Source organism: Loxodonta africana, chromosome 2, assembly GCF_030014295.1.
Source record: "Loxodonta africana isolate mLoxAfr1 chromosome 2, mLoxAfr1.hap2, whole genome shotgun sequence".
Classification (NCBI taxonomy): domain Eukaryota; kingdom Metazoa; phylum Chordata; class Mammalia; order Proboscidea; family Elephantidae; genus Loxodonta; species Loxodonta africana.
The window spans coordinates 124,087,957-124,115,095 of NC_087343.1; the positions used below are offsets into that span (position 1 = coordinate 124,087,957).

A 27,139-nucleotide genomic window follows, 5' to 3' on the forward strand; every position below is an offset into this window, starting at 1 on the left:
CAGGTCAGGGATAGGATGGACGATTATTTCTCACTCTATTCTGTCATATTATGAATTTTTGTTTCCTTGTGTGTGTGTGTGTGCGCGCGCGTGCGTGCGTCCGTGTCTGTATGTGTGTCACTGGCCCTGGAGGTGCAGTGGTCAAGCGTTTGGCTGCTAACCGAAAAGGTCAGCATTTCAAATCCACCAGCCGCTCCTTGGAAACCTTATGAAGCAGTTCTACTTTGGCCTGTAGGGTCGCTATGAGTCCCGGAATCCACCGACAGCAACGGGTTGGGTCCGGTATATGAACAGAGTGATAGTGCTTTAAGAATTTTAGTAAAAACGAAAAATACTGTACTTGTATTAAAGTTCATGAATTACCAGCTTTGTCGGCTGATAAAAACACTTTCATATGCACATTGCCTAGGATAGTCCATTACAGAGCTCCTCAAAACCCTTGAATTTTATTAAAAATGGAATCTTTAAAATAATTGTTTCAAAATTAGTTAATAGGAAATAAAAAAAGCAGCTTCACGAGGCTCCCTCATTGAACGAAAACAGGTAGGAGGCAGGCGGCTATAGAAGTTTTGAAATGATGAACTAGAGATGGTCTCTCTGGATGGTTAGTATTCTAGGTTCCACGAGACCCTTTGAAAATCCTTTCTACAGTTTTCACTCTCAATTAAATTACGGCTTGCCCTGACTTGCAGAACGTTAAAAAGTGAAGAAAAGTGTTCAAATTGATACCCTGAAGAAAAGTATTAGTGGCGGAAAATGTTTAGATGACGCAGGAAGAGGTCTGGCTTGGCTTCATGGGATGGCCATCTACAAATGACAGGAAAAAGTTTCAGCGTGTTTCTAAGCCTACTGAACAAGTCCTCCTCCATCTTTCCCGGCTTTCTGGGGGACTGCTGGGCTCGAGGTCTGGCGTCAACACTGGGAATCAAGCCTAGAGGGGGCTTCAGGGTTTGGCCGGCCTGGGGAAGGCCTCCAATACGGCTACCACGGCGCTGCCCACGACGGGGTGATGGCCTGGCCCCATTCACCTGAGCCCCAAAACCGGTAGATCCAGCTCGGCCCGACCCCGCCCTTCGGAACCACACTACGCACTAGCGGGCTATGCGCAGGAGGGTGTGCACACCGGACGCACAGGCCCTGTCCTGCCTGGCCCGCCCTGCCCAAAGTGGCAGCGGTGCTCGGAAGGCCAGGCCCATGCCGCCTCAGCCCATTCTCGGTCTGGCAGGGGTCGTCGGACCCGACAACACGGCACGCCACCGCCCCCAGCGCGCGACGTCGCGCAGCCCTGCAGGCCGAGCCTGCACCCCCGCTCTCCAAAAGGGGAGGGGCGCGACAGCGTCACGTGACGCCCCGCCCCCGCCCGGTCCTAGTCACATGGGTGGCGCGGCCTCTGCGTCAGTCACTGTCGCGACTGCGGGAGTCGATCCGCCGCCGTCAGCGGACGGGGCGGGGATCCCGGTGCCAGGTCCTCGCCAACCCGCCCCCGCCGCCACCGTCTGCCGTCCGGGTTCTGCCCGACTGTCATGAATTGGGGCGGGATCTTCGCCTGTTCCGTGTGAAGTGCGTCGTCGCCGCTGCCACCGCCGCCTCCGCTTTCCGAGGCTTCCCCACCCCCGCCACCGCCTAGAGCCCCTCGCCTTGGGCAGCCCGTCGCCGCCCCCCGGGCAGGCTCGAATGCGCGTCCGGTGAAGGTGCAGGCCCGGCGCCGCCGCTGCCGCAGCCGCAGCCGGGAAATGGTTCGGGCCTAGCGGAGCCGGGACTGGAGGTGAGACGTGCGGACGAACTGAGGGCCGGGCCCGGCCGCGGGGGAAGAGGGTTCCGCCTGGGGTCTCGGGAGACCCTCGCAGCTAGGGCTGCTTAATTCGGCTTCGCCTCGTATCTTCGCGTTCCACCTCGCTGCCCCACAGGAAAAAAAAAAAAGCTAACCTAACCCTAACAAAAATTCCGTAAATCCATCTTTTCATCATTTCTCCTTTCCTCTTTCGTTCCTTAATCCATTTTTCTCAGATATTCGATCGGCTGATTTGTTAACTTTTAAATTTCCTCCTCATCTCAAGTTATTTCTAGTTAAAGAGAAAATAGGCCCAGATTCTGGCTATCATTACCCAACTAGTTCTCGCTTTCCTTCTCGCGATCCTGCGCACCTCCCCACCACCCCTCCCCTCCTTTGCAAAAAAAAAAAAAAAGGGAAAAAAATTTCCGCGTTCGACTAGCGAAGAGGGTTGACTAAAAATGGGAATGGGGGTGTAGTACGTGAATACCCCCCCACAACTTTTGAATAGGTCAGTTGGCTAGTTATCCGATAGCTTATATTTGGATATTGGTGTTTAGGCCTTTCCTCCAGCTGCCTGTGCTCGGGGTTCATCTCATAATTGACGTCAGTGCTTTGTTCCTTCCACTTTGCTGTTCCTTCCCCTCTTTGAGGATGGATCATGGGGTATAGGAGTTTGGGGAGTATCCTTACTGCCTTTTAATTCACAAACGACATTATTTTTGGGAAGCTGGAAGTACAAATCTGAAATGCTTGTGTATGGAGTTCAAACTAAGACCAAGAGTTCCATTTAGGGTTCTCGTAGTTTTGTCAGCTGAAATTTAGAATTGCGTGATTTCTTCCCTACTTGCCATATGGAGATTTTAAACCAAGCCACTTTAACTGTGACCAGTATTTTTCTTGATGAAAGCTAAGCTATAGGTGCCTGTGAATAGGCTGTTTGTAAATGTGACATTTAAGCTGTGTGCTGTTTTTTAGGACAGAGATGTTAAAAGCTTAAAGCTTTGTTTTCATATTGGTTCTGCAAAGCTTTGTAAAGTGCTTGGTTTATTTAACTGTCCTTTAACTTATCAAAATTAAGTTTATGAAAACTTTCTTAATTTGGGATTTGATAAAGCGTCTTTGTGGCCTGCGAGTCTGCCTGGAATCATCTTTGGTCATATGTGCGTAAAGTGTTGGCAAGTGGCCACTTGGTTTTTAACAAAGCTGGCTTCTTTAAGTTTCTCAGGTTTATCTTCCTTATGTATTACTATATGTCTCAGTCTTCAAATATAAAAGAAACTCAAGAAGTTATTTTTTATTATCCTTAAGTGTTAACTTACTGAAAATCTGGAAGCAGTCAAATGTGTTTTCATACCAGTAGTTTCATTGAGTTTGGTAGTGGTTTGCAGGCTGATGACTTTGGTTTTTGTAATTCGTTTTTTGGGTGGGTAGGAACAGCAGGCAGATTTTACTTTTAATAAAATTTTGCATCCAGTGGGGACAAGGTAGACTAGCTGTGAATGACCAAATCTTCACTGTTTGATTTGAAAAAAAAAAAAAAAAGTTTAGCTGTGTTAATTGAAAAGTGATCTACAGTTTTGGGGTGTAAAGTGGCTCTATAGTACTGTGATGAAGCTATGTAATTAAGGATCCTTAAAGATAGAATGTTTTCTTTTAGATTCACTTTCTACTTGTCAGATGATATACGTTTTCTTCTGTGATCTTGAGTTATAGTACCCTTTTGTAATAGTTCTTACATTCTGTTTTGTATTGTCATTTCCTTATAAGCCTGTTTTGTCTTCAGAGCAAGTACCATATTTAGTCCTCCCTGTATCCTACCCAGTATTTTATACGATTATTAGGTTGAATTTGAATGTGATAGTATTTGAACTTGAAATTGTTATTCTAGTAAGTGGTCCAACCTAAGGTTTCACAAAAGGTTAATCAAAAGAAAGCTGCATGAGCAAGTGATCAGTATTTGAAGGAGAAAAAAGTATGAATTACAGAACATGACAGAATATAAGTCTTCTAAAAGTTAAGTATCTTTTTTTGAGAGGTAAAAGCTAGTGTTATGGTTTTATGTGTATCTGAGGGGAACAAAGAAAACAGGTATTTCTTCTTTTGTGGCCATCTACTGGTCTAGAATAGAATCCAAAATGTATGAAGCTTTCTCTTTCTTTGCAACGTTCTTCATAAAATCAAAATGAGGTTCTTTAGTGTTGAGGGCACACCTGGGATGGCCCAGAAGTGCAGTGTGTATTCTAAAAATTATTGACTTAGATTTTATTTTTACTTTAGCTGTATTATACAGATATCTATCTTACTATGATAACTTTTCTATATAATATGAAAGGTTTCCCAGGTTTTGAACCCCAATCCTCATTATGTTTTACTCATTTCCTTCCTCATTTCCTCTGATAATTTGGAACAATTATATTAGATTTCTAGGAGGGTGTTTGCCAGTCTTAGTTATTGTGAAATAAGGTGTAGTCAGTAACTAAAGACTTCTTCAAGCTAACCTGACCTGTTACCTTGCTGCTTTTTCCTTTGGGATAAGGAAAGCACACCTACTTCAGTAGCTCCCTACACTCATCCATCTTGGTCATGTGAAGTGATATTCTAGTATGTAGAAGAGGGCAGTAATAAAAATTCCCGTTACTGAGTATTGGCTGATCATCTGCATTCCAATTTGTCTTAATGTTCATTTTCACTAGCATCATATTTTGAGACTTCTAATGTTACTGGCACATAGAAAATACCAGAACCATTGAATTCATTTCTAAAATACTCAAACATTTTAGTATACGTACTGCCTATTCTGTTTTTGAAGGAAAAAGATCTACCTGCTTCATCAGTCATTAAAAAAAAAAACCAAAAACCAAACCCATTGCCATCTAGTCAATTCTGACTCACAGCGACCTTATGGGACAGAGTAGAACTGCCCCATAGGGTTTCCATGGAGTGCCTGGTGGATTTGAACTGCCGATCTCTTGGTTAGCAGCCATAGCTCTTAACCATTATGCCACCAAGGTTTCCTCATCAGTCACACTTTATTAAAAATCTGTAACTCAAAGAAAGTTCTGAGGGAAAGCATTTCGTGTAACTTTATTCCTCTTGCAGTGTCTAGTGTACATGTTGGTGGCTTTTAGGCAGGGAGACACAGCTTATTAGTGGGTACTGTTTTAAGCTAATTGTGTTGATCTTGATTTCCTAGGACAGGTAAAAGAACTTAATGAATTCTGTTCCCAAGGCTGTGTGTGGGGAGTAACCAGACAAAACAAAAAACAAAACAGTGATATGACTAGATTGCCCTGGAAAACCTGTGTGATTTAGCTATCTAGAAGATTGTCGTGATCTGGCCTGAGACTAGGCTCCCTGGGGCTGTTTTAGGTCTGAATGGCTTTCCTAGGATTTTGCCAGTTTGGAGTTGCCTTGTAAGTTATGACTTCTCACTTAGGCTTTTCCTTTTCTTTCATCATTAGGGAAGGGACAATTTTATAGAGAAGTAAGTATGGTTAATACTCGGCATAGACCTTCCCACATCTTTGTAATTGCTGCCATTACTTCCATCTGGAATATCTCTCTTGTTCCTTGTTAAAATTTCACCATCTTTAAGGGCCAACACAAGTACCATTGCCTTTCTAAAGTTTTGTCTAACTCCCACCCTACCCGGAATTGTGACCTCCCTCCTTTGAATCCCTACATCACTTTGTATCTCTCTGAATTACAGTGCAGCTGCTGTGGGACTATAGCCTGTGGGGTGACATGGAATGAAATGTATCAGGGAATAAGTACTATAATATTTCATTATGTGTTTCTAAAAGATGAGGATTAAAACAATAATCATAATATTATTATACACTAAAAAATGAACACTGATGCTTTAATATCAGATATCTAGTCAGTGTTCAGATTTCCCCGCTTACCGTTTTTGTTTTGTTTTTACAGTTTTTTTGAATTATGATTCAAAGGTCCATACACTGCCTTGGGTTCATATGTGTCTCAATCCTCTTTTTTTTTTAATTGTGCTTTAGGTCAAAGTTTACAGCTCATTAATTTCTCATACAAAAATTTATACACATATTGTTACGTGACACTAGCTGCAGTCCCTGTAATGTGACAGCACAGTCCTCCTTTCCACCCTGGGTTTCCCATGTTGATCCAACCAGCTCCTGTCCCTAACTTCTTTACCCTGCCTCCAGACAGGAGCTGCCCGTTTGGTCTCTTGTAGCTGTTGCTTGAACTGAGAAGCACACTCTTCACGAGTATTATTTTGTTCTATCTCCAGTCTAATCTTTGTCTGAAGAGTGGGCTTCGGGAATGATTTTAGTTCTGGGTTAACAGAGCATCCGGGGGCCATGGCTTTGAGGGTTTTACCAGTCTCAGTCAGACCACTAAGCCTGGTCTTTTTACATGAATTCGAGTTGCCCCACACTTTTCTCCCACTCCATCAGGTACTTTCTGTTGTGTTCCCTGTCAGGGCAGCCATTGGTGGTAGCCAGGCACCATCTAGTTCTTCTGGTCTCAGGCTGATGGAGTCTCAGGTTTTTGTGGCCCTTTTGTCTCTTGGGCTAACATTTTCCTTGTGTCTTTGGTGTTCTTCATTCTCCTTTGCCCCAAGTAGGTTGAGATCATTTGATATATCTTAGATGGCTGCTCCCAAGCTTTTAAGACCCTAGATGCCGCTCACCAAAGTGGGATGCAGAACATTTTCTTGATAAACTTTGTTATGCCAATTGACTTAGATGTCCCCTAAAACCATGTTCCCCAGACCCCAGGGACTCTGTCCCTCAAAGCTTTTAACCCTCTTTTAGTCTGTAGGTTCCCCTTCATCTTTTTCCTGTTATTGTTGTTGTTCCCATGCAATTTGTTTGTTGAAGAAACCAGATCTTTGCCCTGTGAAATTTCTCACAGCCTGGATTGTGCTGATTGGATCACAGTGGTTTCATTTAATACGTTTTCCTGTCCTCTGTGTTTTTGGTAAATTAGTAGCTACATCTAGAGTCTTGATCCAGTTCAGGCTTGAATTTTTTTTTTAATGCTAAAAATACTTTGTAGGTAGTACTGTATACTTTCTGTTCATTCTTAAACCTTCAGCCTGACTTCTCAGCCTACCGTTCCAGTGAAATGGTTCTTACCAAGGCCACCTGTGACCTACATATTGCCAAATTGAGTGGTCACATTGCTTAGTCCTTTACCTTTTTCTACTCTTGATGTTGGCAACCATTTTCTCCTTGATACTGTTTTCTTCCTTGACTTTAATGGTTATGCCTCTTTCCTGGCTTTTTTCCAATTGGCTGTTCCTTTGCAGACTCTTAATTTTCTGCTAATCTCTTGATATTGGTAGTTCCTGCTGGGGGATCTCATCCATCTGTATTACCTTAGCTACCATTTCTAAGTGTTTTGTGAGCACCAGATCTCTTTTCATCCAACTGAATATCCTCTTTAGATTACCCAGTAGACACTTCATTTTAGTTAGGAGAGTGACACACACCTAACTTAAGCAACACACTGAGTATTCCAAGAAGGAGGTCAATGATAAAGATGTAGGAGGACAGCTAGAACTGAGGAACACTTGGATCCAGGGGTTCAAAATGTGGTCAAGAGTACCTCTCTTTCATCTGAGATGCTCATTGTGTGTTCACTTGCTGCAGACCAACTTTAACACATGCTAATATCTTCTGAGTTTTAAAATTTTATATCTCGTGCCTTCATAGGGAAACTGACTTGACTCTCGGTTATACATCCCAGGAAAGGGACTCATTAGGTTATATGTCCACCTTTGGACTACCAGCTTTGGCTAGGGGGCTATGTTGTCATAACATGCTCTAGCTGGAACACCCAGGGGAGAAGCGAAATAAAGAACACTGTAAAACGTAATTGTCCGCCTTATTCATCTATTCATTCCTGGCTGACTAGTACACATACATAGACCTACTTTCTCCCATATATATATAAATTTTTTTTTAACGTGACGTATCTATGCCAGTAATATCTTTACCTCTTCTATGGGAGACTACCCAAATTCCTGTCTAGCTAATTCATCCAAAGATCACTGTTCTCTGGGTCCAGACATTAAAGGTGATATCTTTTGTTAATCAGGCCTAGATATGCTTTCTCACAAACCTGAAAGTTATGGACTAAATACTAAATTTAGTCATCTCTAATATAACTGATTCACAGTGATGGAAAAAAAATAAGTCAACCAAAACTCTTATGAGGGGAGTGAAGGTATCATTGTTCCAAAGCTTATATGTTGCCAGACAAGTACAGTGCAAGGTAAATGATAGGACCAACAAATTGCGTGGGCCTTCTTTTGCTGATTCACCTCCATGCAAATGGAGTGGGTTCTTTGGTTATCCAGTCTGAAGATTTTCAGTCTGTCCATTGAGAGGATTTTCCTTGTCTGCTGTCTTAGATTAAGGTTAACACTGAGAGGCCATTTGGGGAATTTTAGGGGAGGGCAGTTCTATGTTGCCATAGTACAAGGGCTGGCAAATAATGGTCAGCAGGCCAAATGCAGTCCGTTGCCTGTTTTTGTATGACCTACAAGACACTTTGAGAACTGAGGTGTGCTTGACCCAAGCCGTGGTATTTTCAGTCACCTCAAATGCAGGCAAAAGCTGGACAATAAATAAGGAAGACCGAAGAAGAATTGATGGCTTTGAGTTATGGTGTTGGCGAAGAATATTGAATATCCTGTGGACTGCCAGAAGAATGAACAAATCTGTCATTGTCTCACATACTTTGGATGTGTTATCAGGAGAGACCAGTCCCTGGAGGAGGACATCATGCTTGATAAAGTAGAGGATCAGCAAAAAAGAGGAAGACCCTCAATGAGATGGATTGACATAGTGGCTGCAACAATGATGGACTGGGGAGTGTTTTGTTCTGTTGTACATAGGGTTACTGTGAGCGGGAACCGATTTGATGGTACCAACAAGAACAAGCTAGGACTTTTTAAATGGTGGATTAAAAATTCAAAAGAAGAATATTTTTGGTACATGAAAATTTTATTGGAAAGTTGTATTAGAACATGGCCACCAAACCAAAACCAGCTGCTGTCAGGTTGGTTCAGACTTGTGGTGACCCGTATATGTCAAACTGTGCTCCATGGGGTTTCAATGGCTGATTTTTTTTTTTATATGTAGGTTGCCAGGCCTTTCTTCTGAGGTGCCTCTGGGTGGACTTGAACTGCCAACTTTTCTCAGTTTACAGCCTACTGTTTCAACTGTTTGTATCACCCAGGGACTCCAAAGTATTTGCCATCTGGCCCTTTACAGAAGAGGTTTGTTGGACCTATCCTAGTAGATCACATGGACCTTAGTGGATACTTGGATCTGGGAATTGCCTTAAAGCTTGAGCAGTTAGTTACAAGGTCACTGTTTACTCTGATTGTTGTTTGTCTTTTAAAGTGTGATAGAGAATTCTGCAGTACATCAGTGAAACATGACTAAAACCAAACCAGTTGCCATCGAGTTGACTGTGGCTCATGGCAACCCCATGTGTTTCGGAGTAGATTGCACATAGAGTTTTTGGTGGCTGTGACCTTTTGGAAGTAGAGCACTAGGCCTTTCTTTCCAGGTGCCTCTGGGTGGATTTGAACCACTAGCCTTTGGGTTAGTAGCCAAGTGCTTAACTGTTTACACCACCCAAGGACTACTGTTCATGACTGACTGGTCCAAAAAACAGTGTGTGTTTGCTTTTTCTTGCAAAAAGGGCTTTCCTTATCAGAATTCCATACTTGTCCTGCTGTTTTTTAATTTTTAGTGACCTTGCCTGGACTGGAGGTCTCTGGGTGGTTCAAGACGGTTTGCACTTGAACCTGTCCAGCAGTGCTGTGGAAGAAAGGCCTGGCGATCTGCTTCCATAAAGATTACAGTCAAGAAAACCCTATGGATCAGTTCTACTCTAACATATGTGATCACCATGAGTTGAAACTGACTCAAGTGACAATGGGTTTGGTTTTTGTTTTTAACCTGGACTGGCCCAAAAGGCGGTAAGAAGTAGTTACTTTCATGATGTTTAGTTACCATGCTCCAAGTACTCCAGTTCTATAGGCTCTTGGTCAGAATCTTGAAGGACACCTCCACTGCAAAAGAGGAGCTGCCATCCTCCCAGGTCAAGACTGGGCGTTTTTGCTGCTTCCGAACTGAACTTGACTCAGCCAGTTGTCCATTTTAGAATCTGTTACTTGCAACCCTTCTTTCTTTTACCAGTTTCTTTATTAGTACTCTTTTTAGTTCTAGGTGACAGAAACCTTTTCAACTAGTGAAGCGATAATGGATTTGTTGAGAAGATCTGGCCATTATGGAATTGAAAAAATTTGAATAGCTAAGTCTTGGAAGGGCAAGGATTCACCTGGCCTCAGGAACCAGGGACTGTGAGACACTATTGGAACACTTTCTTTCTTCTCTATTTTTATCTCCCCTGTAGATAATGTTGCCTGCAGACCAGTTTTCTTCAAATGGAAAATATGGCTGCCAGTGGGGTTCTAGCCAACAAAGAGAGACTAGCCCAACTCATTGATTCTAGGCTTGACATTTTAGAGGGGGCTTCTAAGCAGGGATGGATTCCCCAGTAAGCAAGGTATATGCATGGGCTTACTTGTGCTTACTAATCTGTAGTGAACAGTTTCACCAGTTTTTCACCACGTGAGATTGTTCACTGCAGATTAGTAAGTAAGCGCACGTAAGTCCGTGCGTACCTTGCTTACTGGTTAGTCCTTGCTTACAGGTCAATCCGCCCCTGCCTCTAAATGACCACCTAAGTGTTAACACTTCAACTGGGTAGAGTTGAGTAGAGTCTGGGGAAGAAATGGTGATTGACCCAGCTCCCATTTGATTCTAGAGAGAACGTGTTAATGCCGACAGGTGGGGTCTAGGGTTGGGCTTGTGGTTGGTCTAGCTTTAGTTAGCATCCAGACTCTACCTGTTAGCTGTATGCTGAAGGTAGGGTCACATTATAGGTTACATTGTAACATGGCTGCTCTTATTACAGCTACATGAACAGGGGAGAGGATTTCCAGAAAAGCTGGGAGCAAGGTGAGGGTAGAAACTGGCCACATGGTCCCTATAATGTTCAACATGTACAAATTAACCATTCCAATATTTCTTAATCCCCTCACCGCTAAATCCTGCTCTCGTGCTTGCCCTGGGGAGTGTAACCACTATCCAGCTATCGGCACTCTTGCACACCTGCAAATTGTCCTTGATTCCTCTCTGTTTTATTTCTCACATATGGTTGGTTCACAGCATTCTACTTCCTTAACATCTTTGAATCCAAACTTTCACTAAATTATGTGCATTCCTACTGTTACTACCTTAATTCAGCCCTTCATTTCTCCCTGGATTATTGGAAGTCTTATTTGCTTCCTTATCAGTCGAATCTACTCTATCCTGTGCCAGAGTGACTTCGTCCCTCAAACTGTAGATCTGATTTACATAGTCACTTATCTTCTTAAAATGCTTTAGTAGTGTTCCATATCTTTTTTCTTTCCTGGCAGTCGTTTGAACAGAACAAGGGGATACTACATGGTTTAAAGTCAGGAAAGATGTGCACCATGGTTGCATCCTTCCACCATACTTATTCAGTCTGTATACTGAGCAGATAACCTGAGAAGCTGGACTGTATGAAGAAAAACGGGGCATCAGAATTGGAGGAAGACTCATTAACAATCTGCGACATGCAGATGACACAACCTTGCTTACTGATAATGAAGAGGACTTGAAGCACTTACTAATGAAGATCAAAGACCACAGCCTTCAGGATGGATAACACTACTACATACAGAACAAAAATCCTCACAACTAGACCAATAAACAACATCATGATAAATGGAGCAAAGATTGAAGCTGTCAAGGATTTCATTTTACTTGGATTCACAATCAACACCCGTGGAAGCAGCAGCCAGAAAATCAAACGATGTATTGCACTGGGTAAATCTCCTGCAAAAGACCTCTTTAAAGTGTTAAAAAGCAAAGATTTCACTTTGAAGCCTAAGGTGAGTCTGATCAAGCCATGGTGTTTTCAGTCGCCTTATATGCATGCAAAAGTTGAACAGTGAATAAGATAGACCGAAGAACTGATGCTTTTGAACTACGGTGCTGGTGAAGGGTATTGAATATGTCACGGACTGCCAAGAGAACAAACAAATCTGCCTTGGAAGAGGAACAGCCAGAATGCTCCTTAGAGGCAAGGATGGTGAGACTATGTCTCACATACTTTGAATGTGTTATCAGGAGGGACCAGTCCCTGAGGAAGGATATCATGCTTGGTAAAGTAGAGGGTCACCGAAAAAGAGGAAGACCCTCGACGAGATGGATTGACACAGTGGCTATGCTGTGCTATGCTGGAGCATAACGATTGTGGGGATGGCACAGGACCAGGCAGTGTTCTGCTCTGTTGTACATAGGTCACTATGAGTTGCAACCGACTTGATGTCATCTAACAACAACAACATATGTTTTAGTAATATTTTTTCTAACTGGGGATTCATGAATTTTTCGAAACCTTGATAGTAATATTTTTTCTAACTGGGGATTCATGAATTTTTCGAAACCTTGAAGGGAATACTTTATAGCCAGAAATTCCCCTGAGACTTCTGTTGCTATGTTTATGTTTTGTTTATTATGGTGTTTGTGCCAGGTTATAATGCATTGTATTAATGGTGATTTTGCAGTGGTTCAGACAGGGAAGGTGAGAAAAATTGGGTCATGATGTGGTACGTGTTAGTACAGGAGGCCAAACTGAAAAGAACCCTGGCCATAGTAGCTAGTACCATGTTCTCCCTGGGATATATATTTGTTGGATTCCCATCTTTGTAATCAACATGGAACACTTTGTTTGCAGTATGAGTGTTTTGCTCTAAACCTTAGCAGTGGTTACAATAGATACGTGGAGGCCTGGTGGTACAACAGGTAAGCACTTGACTGCTAACCAGAAGGTTGGCAGTTCGAACCCACACAGTGACTCCATGGAAGAAAGACCTGACAGTCTGCTCCTGTAAAGATTACTACCTAGAAAACCCTACGACGCAGTTTGACTTTGTCACATGGGGCCACTATGAGTTGGAATCGACTTGATGACGCCCAACAACATGCTAGATACACATTTAATGTAGCTTTCAGTAGGGTACTTAACCACAAATGAACAAGATAGACTGTCGCAGTTAACAAACTGAGGTCTCTTTAAAATCGACATTTCAGAACTGCTCACTGGTATGGTTGTATGAAGACTGATTTGTTGGTCTGAACTAGCAAGTGAAGACTTGCAGTTATTAAATCCACTTGGTATAACCCATTTATAAGCATTCTCCGCGTTAGTATTCTTGAAGTTAAATCACAGGAACAGTTTTAAAATACGATATCAGACCCAAGGCTACGTATTTTATGGTTAAATCCAACATTGGCCTAGTTTCTGCAAGAGCACATCATCTGTCACATTAATGTTATCTTAAGTTTTGTATTTAATTTTAAAAGTTCTTTTAGTTTTATAGTTATGTTAGAGCTGTAAACATGAGTTTCTATCTAGTTTTATGTTGATTCTCTTTTATTAACATTATAATAAAAATAAGTCAATACTCAGAATCTAGGAGGTTTCATTTTTTTTGAAAAGGCATCCTTGTATCTTTCAGGTTTGAGAAACAAACCCACACATCTGGTTTCTGGGTCCCGTATATTGAAGAAGCCCCAAAACTGGAATTTGGAGGAGTGGTAGAAAGACATGAGATGAATCTGGTGAGATAGGCAGGGGTTAGATTAAATAGAACTTTACGGGCCACAGGGTTTCAGAGTTTATCCTAAGGTAAGTAGAAAGCTATTGAAGAAATTTAAGCAGGTGTTGGGCAACATGATCTGGTTTATGTTTTAAAAAGATCACTTTGGCTGCGGAATGGAAAGTGGATTAGAGAGAGACCACAGGAAGCAGGAGGCTGTAGCATTCGTTCAAGTTGGAGATAAAATGGTAGTTTGTTTTGGATGGATAGAGTTCAGTATATATATTGGAGGCTGTGGTGATGGACTGGATATGGAGAGAGGGTGAGGGGAAGAGTCAATAGTGATTCCTGAGTTTCAGCTAGAGTAGTTGGTTGGATGGATGCACCATTATTAGGATGAAGATTGCTAGTGGGAGAGCGGTTGGAGGTGGGGGAAAAACAGATCAAGAAGTCAATTTTGGATATATTAAGCTTGAAATTCCTCTGACAGTCAAAGGACATCTTCATACAGGCCCCTGGATATGTGGCTCTGTATCTCAGAAGAGAGAGCTATGATCTAGAGTGTATTTGGGTAGATGGTATTTTAAGCCATGGAAATAGCAGGGAGAGAATCTAAAATGAATCAAAGCTAATAAGACCCGTGGTTAAGCCCAAAGGTACACACAATTTTTAAGAATTCTAGTAGGTAGAATGGGAAGAGTCAGAGGTGTTAGGAAAACTGGGTGAGCCAGGCGTTTAAAGAAGCCAAAACTAGTCATGAGTGGCTAAATGTATTAAATTGTAGGCCAAGTAAAAGGATAAAGTGCTTGTTGGATTTAGTGGTATGGAAATCACTGGTGACCTTGGCAAATGAGTGGAGTGTTGGAAAGTTGGAAACAGATTAGAATGGCTTGAAGAATGATTGGGTACACATTTTAGAAAGCAATTTGGATATGTCTGTTAAAGTTGAAGGTGTGCATACTCCTCCCCCTAGCTGTTGGAATTCTAGGTTTCTGTTCTAGAAAAACTACCATTTATTGACACAAGGAGAAGTGCATATGAATGCTCATCACAGCGTTATTTGTAACGGCAAAAAAAAAAAAAAAAAAGAGGGAGGGAACTACGCAAATATCCATCAACTGGAGAATGGATAAGTAAATTGTATGGATACACAGCAGTGGAAATAAATGAACTGCGGAAACAACATGGATTGACTTCATAACATGATGCTGAGAATTAAAAAGGCTAAGAGTCTTTAGGTTATGCCTTTTTCATAAAGTTGAAAAATATGCAAAACAATGCCTCTTTATGGATATATACATATATAGTAAAATTATAAAGAAATGCACATAGCATCACAGTCAGAATAAAAAAACAAAACAAAACAAACCAGTCAGAATAGTGGCTACCTATTATGGGGACAGGGAGTACAGGAGTACAGAGGCCTTCAACTACGTTGACAATCCTGTATTTCCTAAGATGGGTTGGTGGGTGACATGATGTTCACTATATGCCTTTTTCACTATATGCTCCTTTTGCTATTTTGGGTAACTTTTTATAAAATGAATCACTGCCGAGGAAGTAGGGAATCATCCATCGAGAGTTCCTTTAGGAAGCATGGTCATGAAGTGCATAAAGAAAAGATAGGGTGGTAGCTGCAGAGAGATATGGGATTAAGGAAGACTTTGACATTTTTTTTTTTAAGAACATGTTTGAATGCTGATGGAAAGGATTCATTAAAGATAGGGAGATTAAAATTGCCGGCGGGGAGGCAGTAACTGATGACGGTCCATTAGAAGGTATCAACATGGGAATAGAATAATTATTCTTAAATAGGAAGAGAAATCCTTTTTCCTTTGTAATAGGAGGAAAGAAGGAGAATGGATGCAGATGCTGGTATTTTGAAAGTTGATGGCCATTTCATGAGAAGGTTTCTCTCTGATGCCTTCTCTTGTTACCTTTGTGTCCAATAAGAGAAGGCCACTTGTGGAATGGAGGTTAGGACTGGGAGTGGGATTATTAAGGAGAGGCATAGGATTCCATGAAATAATTGTGAAATATAGGAAGGAACATTTACTAGAGAAGGGTAGTAACATTTCTGGGAAGCTTCGAGAGTCCAGTTGAGAGTGGTTTATGAATTATGAAACATTATGAGAAATTCAGATAATACAAAGACATAATAAAGAAAGCAAAAATGTTATGGAATTGTAGTCTTTTCCCTCAGGTTTTTCACTACATTGTTTTAAAGCTGAAGTCTGTAGAAGTCTTATGGCTAACTTTGGGGCAAGGGTCCTTCTGTGCAAAATACTGTCTTGGGACCTGTTGTTTTGATTGTATTAGATTTGATCTCCAGGTGTACAGCCTTTGTTTCTCTGTCTTTTAGAAAGTGACCTCTTTTAGACTCTCTCGTGGGTATAGAAATTCTGCCAGATGAGGTCAAGAGGGGTTTCTCTTTCTCTACCCATGAGACTTTGGCTTTAACACAGTGCATTGTAGTCAAGTTACAGTTTAATAGCAGTTACAATATACGGATTTCTAAAATAGTTAAAGTCTTAGCTCAAGTCTTATTTTGACTTTTGGAGTTTAAATCACTCAGTCATTTGGTAGCTGAATGGCCCCATTTTTCAGCAGGGTATTCTAACACAGTGATTGGAAGAAACTAACAAAAAAAACCCTCATTGTAATAGATTCTAAGCTCCTCTGAATGGGCAAATTAAGGCACTCCTTTTAGTCTCTTATAACTTTTAAAAGTTATAAAAAATAATGCCTGTGTTCATTAAAAAGCTTATAGAAGATGAATTTCTAGTTCATAGGGATTGCGCATTTAAAAATTCTATAGGTTCCAAATTGCCATTTAGGAAACAGTATATTAGAGCTCCTTGGTTCCCATACCTTTTCGAACATTTAGCAATACCCATACCCATTGCCGTCAAGTTGATTGCAACTCATAGCGACCCTATAGGACAGGGTAGAACTGCCCCATAGGAGTTCCAAGGCTACAATAATTTTTTTTTTTAATTGTGCTTTAGATGAAGGTTTACAGAGCAAGCTAGTTTCTCATTAAACAATCAATACACGTATTGTTTTGTGACATTGGTTGCCAACTCCACAACATCTAAACACTCCCCCCTTCTCGATCCTGGGTTCCCCATTATCAGCTTTCCTGCCCCCCTCCTGCCTTCTAGTCCTCACCTCTGGGCTGGTATGCCCAATTAGTCTCATTTTGTTTATTGGGCTTGTCTAATCTTTGGCTGAAGGATGAACCTCAGGAGTGTCTTTATTACTGAGCTATAAGGGTGTCTGGGGGCCATACTTTCAGGGTTTCTTCAGACTCTGTCAGACCAGTAAGTCTGGTCTTTTTTGTTAGAATTTTTTTGTACGTTTTTCTCCAGCTCTGTCCTGGACCTTTATTGTGACCCCTGTCAGAGCAGTCGGTATTGGTAGCCGGGCACCATCTAGTTGTGCTGGACTCAGTCTGGCGGAGGCTGTGGCAGTTGTGGTTCATTAGTCCTTTGGACTAATCCCCCTTGTGTCTTTGATTTTCTTCATTCTCCCTTGCTTCAGATGGGACGAGACCAGTGGGGACTCTTAGATGGCCGCTCACAGGCTTTTAAGACCCCAGATGCTACTCACCAAAGAAGAATGTAGAACATTTTCTTTATAAAATATGTTATGCTAATTGAGCTAGATGTTCCCCGAGACCACGGTCCCCACAGCCTTCAGCCCAGCAATTTGATCCCTTAGGGAGTTTGGATGTGTCTATGTACACAGAAAAAGGGTCAGTAATCACATGAAAAGAAGTTCAACATCATTAGCCATCAGTGAAATGGACTTCACACCCACTGCAATGGCTGCATAAAGGAACTCATTTCACCACAGCCATTTTTCTTCTGATTTTTTTTTTGATTGATGAGAATTTTTATATGTGAGGATATCGACCATATATATTGTAAATATGTATTTGTCTTTTAATTTTGTTTGTAATGTTTTATAAGAATAGCTTAAGATATACAATTCACATATCATACAATTTACCCATTTAAAGTGTACAGTCAATTTTTTTTGTATATTCAGAGTTGTGCAGCCATCACATAAGTCATTTTAGAACATTCTCATCACCTCAGAAAGAAATTCCATACCCATTAGTAGTCATATCCCCATTATCGCTTAGTCCCCTCTTCAACCTATTTCTAGGCAAGCACCAACCTACTTTCTGTCTTTATAGACATCTATTCTGGACATTTAATATAAATGGAATCATACAATATGTGGTCCTTTGTGACTAGATTCTTTCCCTTAATATTTTCAAGGTTCATCCATTGTTTCAGTTATCTAGTGCTGCTATAACAGAAATACTGCAAGTGAATGGCTTTAACAAAGAGAAATTTGTTCTGTCACAGTTAAGCAGGCTAGAATCCTGAACTCAGTGCACCAGCTCCAGGGGAAGGTATTCTGTCTCTGTCGACTCTGGGGGAAGGTCCTTGTCATCAATCTTCTGGTGGTTTAGGAGCTTCTCACTGCGGGGACCTAGAGTCCAAAGGATGCTCCGCTTCCAGCTCTGCCTTCTTGGTGGTAGGAGGCCCCTTCCCCCGTGTTCCCTTCCCTCTTTTATGTCTCCAAGGAGGTTGACTCAAAATACAACTTAATTCTGTAGGTCGAGTCCTGCTGCATTAACATAACTGCCTCTAACCTTGTCTCATTCACATCATAGAGGTTAGGATTTATAACACGTAGGATAATCACATCAGATTACGAAATGGAGGACAGCCACACGATACTGGGAGTCATGGTGTAGCTGAGTTGACACACATTATTGGGGGACACAATTCAATCCATAGCATCCATGTTTTAGCATGTATCAGTACTTCATTTCTTTGGTTTTTTTTATTTTGTTGTGATAAAGTGTAACAAAAAGTTTGCCATTTTAACCACTTTTGAGTGTACAATTCAGTCACATTGATTACATTTACTATATTGGCTAACAACAACTCTAGATCTATTTCCAAAAGTTTTTCAGACAGAAACTCAGTACCCCTTAAGCAGTAACTCCCCATCGCCCCCTCCTCTGGTAACCACTGATAAACTTCTGTCTCTGCGTTTGCGTATCTAGATATTTCTTGTAAGGTGTCCTTTTGTGTCTGAGTTTGTCTGACTAATTTCACTCAGCATGTTTTCAAGGTTCATCCATGTCACAGCATGTGTCAGAACGTATTTCTCTTTGTGCCTGAATAATATTCTGTTGTATGACTGTATCAGAACTCGTTTGTTCATTTCAGCTGTTGACGGACATTTGGATTGTTTGCACCTTTGGGCTATTGTGATTAATGCTGCAGTGGACATTGGTGTAAATGTATTCGAGTCCTTGCTTTCAAGTTTCTTGGGTATATACCTAGGAGAGGAATTGTTGGGTCATCTTGGAAACCCTGGTGGCGTAGTGGTTAAGTGCTAGGGCTGCTAATCAAAGGGTGAGCAGTTCGAATCCGCCAGGCGCTCCTTGGAAACTCTATGGGGCGGTTCTACTCTGTCCTATAGGGTTGCTATGAGTTGGAATCGACTTGACGGCACTGGGTTTGGTTTCTGGTTTTTATGATAATTCTGGGTCATATGGAGCCCTAGTGGCGCAGTGGTTAAGAAGTATAGCTGCTAACCAAAAGGGCAGCAGTTCAAATCTACCAGCCACTCCTTGGAAACCCTATGTACTACCCTGTCCTATAGTGTTCTTATTAGAATTGATTTGATGGTAATGTTTTTTTTTTTTTTTTTTTTAATGATAATTCAATGTTTAACTTTTTGTGGTACTGCCAAACTGTTTTCCACAGTGGCTGCACCATTTTACGTTCTTACCAGCAATGGATGAGGGTTCCAATTTGTCCACACCCTTACCAACACTTAACTATTCTCTGTCATTTTGATTATGGCCCTTGTAGTGGATGTGAATTACATTTCCCTGTTGGCTAATGGTGTTGAACTTTTTTCATGTGATTATTGACCTTTTATATATCTTCTTTGGAGAAACATTTATTCAGATCCTTCGAATTTTTTTATTGGAGTGTTAGTGTTTTTATTATTGAGTTGTAGGAGTGCTTTATATTTTCTAGATACAAATCTCTTATCAGATATATGATTTGTCAATAATTTCTCTTTGTTCTGTGGGTTGTCTATTCATTTTCTTAATGGTACACAAAAGTTTTTAATTTTGATGTTCAACTTATTTTTTTCTTTTATTGCTTGTGCTTTTGGTGTAATATCTAGGAAACCGTCGCCCAATCCAAGATTACAACAATTTACACCTATGTTTTCTTCTGAATGTTTTATAGGCTTTGCTCTTACATTTAGGTCTTTGATCCATTTTGAGCTAAATTTTGCATATGATGTGAGCTAGAGGTCCACATTTATTCTTTTGCATGGGGATGTCTAGTTGTCCCAGCACCATTTATTAATAATACTATTATTTGCCCATTGAAGTGTCTTGGCATCCTTGTTGAAAATCAATTTATAGTAAATGTGAGTGTAAGTATATATTTGGACTCCCAATTCTGTTCCATTAATCTGTATGTCTATCTTTATGCCAGTACTATGGTGTCCTGTATCACTGTAGCTTTGTAGTAGTTTTTTTTTTTTTTTTAATTGTGCTTTAGGTGAAAGTTTACAGAGAAAATTAGTTTCCAGTTTTTTAGTTTGTACAAAAAGTGTTTCATGACCTTCGTTTCATTCCCCATAATGTGTCAGTACTCTCCCCATTTCCGGTCTGGTTTCCCCATTTTATTTTGCCCTGATTATCTACTCCTTCCTGTCTTCTCGGAAACCCTGGTGGTGTAGCGGTTAAGAGCTAACAGCTGCTAACCAAAAGGTCAGCAGTTCGAATCCACCACGCGCTCCTTGGAAACCCAGTGGGGAAGTTCTGCTCTGTCCTGTAGGGTCACTATGAGTCAGAATTGACTCAGTGGCAACGGATTTAGTTCCTGTCTTCTCTCATAATTGATTGCTCTAAGGAGTCATTCCTCTCGGGTGTTATTGTTTATCTTATGTGCTTGTCTGTTGTTTGGCTGGAAGGTAGTCTCCGAGAATGGCTTCATTTCCAGGTCAGAAGGGTATCTTAGGGCCATAGTCTTGGGGTTCCTCCAGTCTCTGTCAGACTAACAAGCCTGGTCTTTTTTGTGAGTTTGGGTTTTTTGTTCTACAATTTTCTCCCACTCTGTCCAGGACCCTCTGTTGTAATCCCAGTCTGAGCAGTTGGTAGCTGTAGCCGGGTACCATCTAGTTCTTCTGGTCTCAGGGTTGTGTAGGTTGTGGTTCATGTGGTCCATTAGTCCTTTGGACTAATTGCTCCCTTCAGTCTTTGGTCTCCTTCACTCTCCCTTGCTCTGGATAGGAAGAGACTCATAGTTGTATCTTAGGTGGATGCTCGCAAGCTTTTAAGACCCCAAAGGCTACTCACCAAACTAGGATACCAGAATGTTGACTTTATGTACTGTGTTGTGCCAATTGACGTAGATGTCCCCCTTTGTCTTCTAGCCTAGGAACTTCATCCTGTGAGGTGTTTGGTTATGTCTAATAGGTTTCCGTGACTTTACCCTTTGTTTGTTCTATATGAGCCACACCTACAATCATGTGTGTAGAAATATCTACCACCAAACCTATAGTTGTTGGTGGATGTGTTCCCTTACAGCTTCCCACACTTCTTGGTGTATGTGTTTATTTGTCTATTTGTAAATTATTACTGTTGCTGCAGAATTGTCTAAGCTGTGAATACCGGTGGCATAGCTTCCAGCATCACAGCAACACACAAGCCCCCACAGTACGACAAACTGACAGACACATGGGGGATGGTAGTTACCATAATTGCCCTTTATTCTTAATGTTCCTCTCCACGTCATATCTTGCCTTGGTCATGTTGTACTGACTTTCCCCATATAATGTATTACTTTTCCCTTTACCAATATTGAGTCGTGTCTTCTATCTCATTGGTGATTTTCCCTTCGTCTCCTATCCTTGGTATCCTTGGTGTGTAAACCTTTTGTTGTTACTTTATAGTAGTGGCTTCATACAGTATTTGTCCTTTGGTGGCTGGCTTATTTCATTCAGCGTAACGTCCTCCGACTTCATCCATGTTGTGAGATGCTTCATGGATTCGTCATTATTCTTTATCACTGCTTCGTATTGCATTGTGTTTATGTACCACAGTTGATTAATCCATTCATGTGTTGATGGGCACTTAAGTTGTTTCCAACTTTTTGCTATTGCGAGTAATGCTGCATTGAACATGAGTGTGCATGTTTCTATTCATGTCATGGCTCTTATTTCTTAAGGGTATGTACCTAGGAGTAGGATTGCTAGATCATGCAGTATTTCTATTTCTAGCTTTTTGAGGAAGCTCCATACCATTTTCCAAAGTGGTTGTACCATTTTATATTCCTACTAGCAGTGTGTAAGAGTTCCAGTCTCCCTGCAACCTTGCCAATATTTGTTATTTTCTTTTTTTTAATTAGTTCTGGTAATGTTGGAATGAGATGGTATCTCATTGTAGTTTTGACGTGCAGTCTCTCTAATAGCTAATGACCGCGAACACTTCATGTTTGTTGGCTGCCTGAATGTCTTCTGTGGGGAAGTGTCTATTCATATTCTTTGCCCATTTTTTAATTGGTTTGCTTGACTTTTTATTGTTGAGATATTGAAGTTTTCTGTTAATTTTAGCGATTAGTCCCATGTTGGATATGTCATAGCCAAAATTTTTTCCCAGTCTGTAGGTTCTCTTTTTCACTCTTTGGGTGAAGTCTCTTGATGAGGATAAATATTTAATTTTTAAGAGCTCCCAGTTATCTAGTTTATCTTCTAGTGTTTGTGCATTGATAGTTATGGTTTGTTCTGAATTTATGCCATGTATTAGTGCCCCTAGCATAGTCCCAATTTTTTCTTCCTTGATCTTTATCATTTTAGGTTTTATATTTAGGTCTTTGGTCCATTTGGAGTTAGTCTTTGTGTATAGTGTGAGGTATGGGTTCCATTTCAGTTTTTTCTACAGGTGGACATCCAGTTTTGCCAGCACCATTTGTTAGACTATTTTTTCCCCATTTTATGAACTTTGGTCCTTTGTCAAAGATGAGCTGACCTGTAGTAAGTTTTGAAATTGGGAAACGAGTCCTCCAACTTTGATCTTTTGCAAGATTATTTTGGCTGTTCTGGGTCCTATGAATTCCCATATGAATTTCAGAGTCAGATTATAAATTTTTGCAAAGAAGTGAGCTTGGATTTTGATAGAGATTTTGTTGAATGTGTAGATGAATTAGGGGAGTATCGACATTATAACAATATTAATTCTTCTAATCCTTGAACATGGGATGTCTTTCCATTTTTTTAAGTTTTCTTTAATTTCTTCAACAGTGTTTACTGTTTAGGGTATCAGTTTTATACTTCTTTTTAAATTTTATTCTTAAGTATTTTATTTCTTTGATGCTATTGTGAATGGAATTGTTTCTTAATTTCATTTTTAGGTTGTTCATTACATGTTTATAGAAAAGTAATCATTTTTTGTATATTGAGCTTGTTTCCTGTAATCTTGCTGACCTTGTTGATTCTAATAGTTTTTTTTACTAGATTCTTTAGAATTTTCTATGTAAAAGATTATAGTTTTACTTATTCCTTTCCAGTATGGATGCCCTTTATTACTTTTCTTCCAGTATGGTATTGAATAGAAGTGGCAAGAGCAGACATCCTTGTCATGTTTCTGATATTAGGGGGAAAGCACTCAGTCTTTCACCATTAGTTTGGTATAAGCTGTGGTTTTTCATAGATGCCGTTTTTCAAGTTGAGGAAGTTCCCTTCTCTTATTCCTAGTTTGTTGAATGTTTTTATGATGAATATGTGTTGAATTTTGTGAAATGCTTTTTTTCCATCTATGGAGATGATCACGTGGTTTTTGTCCTTTATTCTGTTGATATGGCATATTGGAAACTCTATCGAGCAGTTCTACTGTGTCCTGTAGGGTCGCTATGAGTCGGAATTGACTCGATGGCAGTGGGTATGGCGTATTTAATGATTTTGAGTTGTTAAACCAACCTTGAATTCCTGGAATAAATCTCAGTTCCTCTTTGGTATAATCTTTTTTATATATTGCTGGATTCAATTTGCTAGTATTTTGTTGAGAATTTTTGCATTTATATTCACAGTATAAATGGAATGTATATGTATGGAGTTCTACTCTGCACACGAGGCATTCATGAGTCAAAGTTGACTTTGATGGCAGCTAACAACAATTGATCTGTAGTTATAATGTCTTTGTACAATTTGGATATGGTAATACTGGTCTCATAGGATGAGTCACAACGTGTTCCCTCTTCTGTCTTTTGGAAGAGTTTGTGGAGCATTGGTGTTAATTCTTCTTCAAACAATTTGGTAGATTTCACCAGTGAAACCTTCTGGCTTTTCTTTGTTGGAAGTTTTTTTTTCCTAAATCAATCTCTTTACTTGTTACATAGATCTATTCAGATTTTCTGTTTCTTCCTGAGTCAGTTTTGATGGTTTGTGTCTTTGTGGGAATTAAAAAAATTTTTTTTTATTGTAGTGAAACACATGTAACATTTGCCACTTCAACCATTTTTGCATGTATAATTTAATGATATTAGTTATGTTCACCATGTTGTGCATCTATCACCACTGTTTCCAAATTTTTTCATCACCCTTAACAGAAATTCAATACCCCTTAAGCGATACCTTGCTATTCTCCTCTCTTTTCCACCCCTGGTGACCTCTAATAAACTTTGGTTTCTATATGTTTGTCTGTTCTGGATATTTCATGTAAGTGGGATCATATAATATTTGTCCTTTTGTGTCTGGCTTACTTCACTCAGCATAATGTTTTCAAGGTTCATCCATGTCGTAGCATGTATCAGGACTTCAGTTCTCTTTATGGCTAAATAATATTCCATTATATTGATATGTTCTTCTTGTTTTTAGTTGACATCGAATCAGTTCCAACTCATAGTGACCCTGTGTACAACAGAACGAAACACTGCTTGGTCCTGTGCCATTCTCACAATCGTTGCTATGCTTGAGCCCATTGTTGTAGCCATGGTGTCAGTCCGTCTTGTTGAGGGTCTTTCTCTCTTTCGCTGACCCTCTACCAAGCATGATGTCCTTATTTATCCATTCATCTATTGATGGACATTTGAGTTGTTTCTACCTTTGGGCTATTGTGAATAATGCTGCAATGAACCTTGGTGAACAGGGATCTGTTTTAGTCCTTGCTTTCAGTTCTTTTCTTTTTGGGAATTTTTTCCATTTTATATAGGTATCTAATTTGTTGGCCCACACTTTTTTTTAATAATATTCCCTTATAGTTCTTTTTATTTCTGTAAGATTGGTAGGAGTATCTCTGCATTCATTCCTGGTTTTTGGAATTTGACTTTTTTTTTTCTTGGTTAGTCTAGCTAAAGATTGGTCTTTTGTTTTTTCAGGAAATCAGCTTTTAGTTTTGTTGATTCTTTTTATCATTTTTCTATTCTCTATTTCCATTCTAATTCTTGGATTTAGTTGTTCTTTTTCTAGTTTTTTAATGTGGAAGAATAAATTATTGATTTGAAGTCTTCTTTTTTAATATCCGTGTTAACAGCCATAAATTTCTCTTTAAACACTGCTTTAGCTGTATCTCATAAATTTTGGTATGTAATGCTTTCATTTTCATTCATCTCAAAGTATTTCTCCTTATTTCCCTTCTGATTTCTTCTTTGACCCGTTACTACTTTTAGGAGTGTGTTATTTAATTTTCACAGATTTATAAATTGTCCAATTTTCCTTCTGTTCTTGATTTCTAATCTCATCTATTGTATTCAGAAAACATACTTTGTGTGATTTCAGTCCTTTAAAAATTGAGACGTCTTTTATGGCCTAAAATATGATATATCCTGGAGAATGTGTTCATGTGCAATTTGAGAAGTATGTGTATTTTGCTATTGTTGGGTGGAGTGTTCTATAGATGTCTGTTAGTGTAGTTGGTTTATAGTGTTGTTCAAGTTCAAAATGTGAACTCCTTGGAGATTATAATGTTTGTTCTATTCATGTCCTTCCTTTCCTGAATAACACCATTTTAATGACTTGAGACTGTTGTTGTATCTATGGGCAGTTTAAACAAAAGATTGGGAACATAAAATGTTTTAAGGAGGTACACTGGTCTGAAGGCCATCAGTAAGGTCTTCAGGACAGAGGAAAAGTTGACAAATGGTAGTCATCTAGGATGCTTCTTAGGCCAGTGATACTCTTCTTTTCCTCCCAAAAAACAGTTTTGTTGAGGTATAATTTATGTTCTATAAAATTCACCCACTTTTAAGTGTACTATTCAATACTTAGTTTACAGAGCTGTAAAACTACCACCACAATCTTATTGTAGAACATTTCCATCACCCCAAAAAGATCCTTCTTGCCCCCCCCTTTTTTTATTGTACTTTAGATGGAGGTTTACAGAACAAACTAGTTTCTCATTAAACAGTTAGTACACATATAGTTTTATGACATTGGTTAACCACCCCATGACGTGTCAGCACTCTCCCTTCTCAATCTTGGGTTCCCTGTTACCAGCTTTCCTGTCCCTTCCTGCCTTCTAGTCCTTGCCCCAGGGTTGCTGTACCCCTTTAGTCTTGTTTTATGCTGCCCTCACTTTTTTTTTTTTACGCTTTTTTCCTATATAGTGTTCTGTATCAGGTACTTGTCATGCCTTATCCTCACCTACAATTTGAGGTGCTGTGTGATAGATAAAGGGTCAACTTGACAATCGGTACCTTAGCCTCTCTTGTATTGCTTATGGAGAAATAAGGGAGGATCCCTCTCTTCTTCCCTAAAATATTCACCCAGCAGATAGTTAGCAAGCATGTACCCTATGCTCTGGGTTATTCCTGCTGCTGTTCCAAGATTGCCATTCTTAACTCTTATCTGATTTCCTGCCTTTTTTGCCCAGGTGGCTCTAAGGATCTTGGGAGAAATATAAATGGTGGACAGATGGCCTTTTCCTAGTTTGTCCATTTCCTCTATAAGTGCATTTTCGATTAGCTGCTAATAGTGGCTGAATGAGACCTATAAAAACTGCAGTGGGTGGTGGAGGCTATTTAGCCATACCAGCCACTCCTTTTAATATCCCAATCCCCTGTTGTCCATAATTGGGCCCATTTTTGGCCTCTTTGGATACTAGATAACTGGAAAATAAAGACACAGATAGCACAGTGTAGTAAAGAAATTATTAATTATTTATTTAGATTAATTATAGTTACCGCACAGAAACAAAGAATGGAAAACTTTAAAGATGTGAGCAGATGTAGATCACAGGGAAAGGAAAGAAAGCAGACAGGTACAAATCAAGAGACTTGGAGAGAGTATGATAGGTGTGGACAACTTCAGTGAGGTTTGTATCTGATTGTGCAGGGACTGAAGAGAGTTCAGACATGGCCTGGGAGTAGAGTTTGGAAGTGAGCATGTAGGAGGAAGCAGAAGACTTGAAGGTATGGTTAGTAGCATTAGGATACCAGTTTAATGAAAGATTTAATCCTAACCTTTTATTCCTCAGTTAAGATTGATGACGAATTGGGAAAACATAGTTATTACAAAATGAAAAGAATATTACTTTAATAAAAAATAGACAAAAGACAGGAAAAGGCAGTTCACAAAAGCATGCGAATGGCCAAGTAACACATGAAAAAGAAGTCTAA

At 40.1% G+C, this 27,139-nt stretch overlaps 1 protein-coding gene across 3 annotated transcripts in view; it reads left to right on the plus strand.

Annotated features, from left to right (window-relative positions):
- Positions 1-1,424: 1,424 nt before the first annotated feature.
- The window catches only part of AFF4 (ALF transcription elongation factor 4), a 98,188-nt gene continuing 72,473 nt past the window's right edge, over positions 1,425-27,139 (plus strand). For 2 of the 3 annotated variants that reach the window (XM_064275142.1, XM_064275136.1), the window contains exon 1: positions 1,425-1,765. The gene's annotated coding sequence lies outside the window, so the exon portion shown is untranslated. The remainder of the gene's footprint in view (positions 1,766-27,139) is intronic. The other variant, XM_064275143.1, reaches the window with a different exon arrangement.